The sequence below is a fragment of the Aplysia californica genome, unplaced genomic scaffold, assembly GCF_000002075.1.
Source record: "Aplysia californica isolate F4 #8 unplaced genomic scaffold, AplCal3.0 scaffold00324, whole genome shotgun sequence".
Taxonomy (NCBI): domain Eukaryota; kingdom Metazoa; phylum Mollusca; class Gastropoda; order Aplysiida; family Aplysiidae; genus Aplysia; species Aplysia californica.
In genome coordinates this window covers 80,692-81,516 of record NW_004797594.1, presented here as the reverse complement: position 1 = coordinate 81,516, position 825 = coordinate 80,692, and positions in this window count along the sequence as shown.

Sequence of the window (825 nt, the reverse complement as noted above, 5' to 3'; positions counted from 1 at the left end):
CTCGTTCATGCACAGTAGAATTGTAAATGGGCTGATTTATCAATGTCACGCTCATAACTGTACCTGACCTACAACAGGGAACTGCTGCTTTTTCTTTCCTAATCCTTACTATTGTCATTTTCCTCTTCTTCCTTTGTATGTTTGTCACACTCTTGTGACCTGCTATTTCCGGGGTGCCTTGATAGTCGAAGCAGACCGTGTGCTGTTGAAGCTAGAGAGGTGAGGTAAGTCTGATTCCCTGTAAAGACTTCTGTGTTGACACCCATCCCTTGGCGCTCATATGACCTTATTCGGTTGCGAGCGCCGTAAAACCCTCAACTAAAAAATAATAATAAACTCCCCACAAAAAAGAAAGCAAAAAATTAGAGACTGTAAACCGTCTGGTCAATACCACAGAACACTCCTCTGGACACTGACCGGGTTGTGGTTGGATGGCGGGTGCTCTGGTGTGGTTTGCTCCTTCTATCTCAAACAACGACAATGTTTATTCCACTGTCCTTTGACCAGATAGCATATTATCTATTTCCTCATCTCAGGGATTATTAATAATATTTATCATGCAGTCCAAAAATTGATTAGCGCCTGATTCCTCTCCGCCATGATACAAACTGTCTATAAGCTCAACAGACAAACGTGGCTGTAAAGTTATTGACGCGGGAATAAATCAATGGTGGCCATATCAAAAAAGAGAGATAGAAGAAAAGGGCAACAGTGGGGCTGGAAAAGACGTAATAGAAAATGAGCACAGTTGTGTAATCGCTAATTACTAGCACAGGATAGGGTAGTGTTGACGTACAGACGGCGGTATTAATTGGAGGGAGAGAG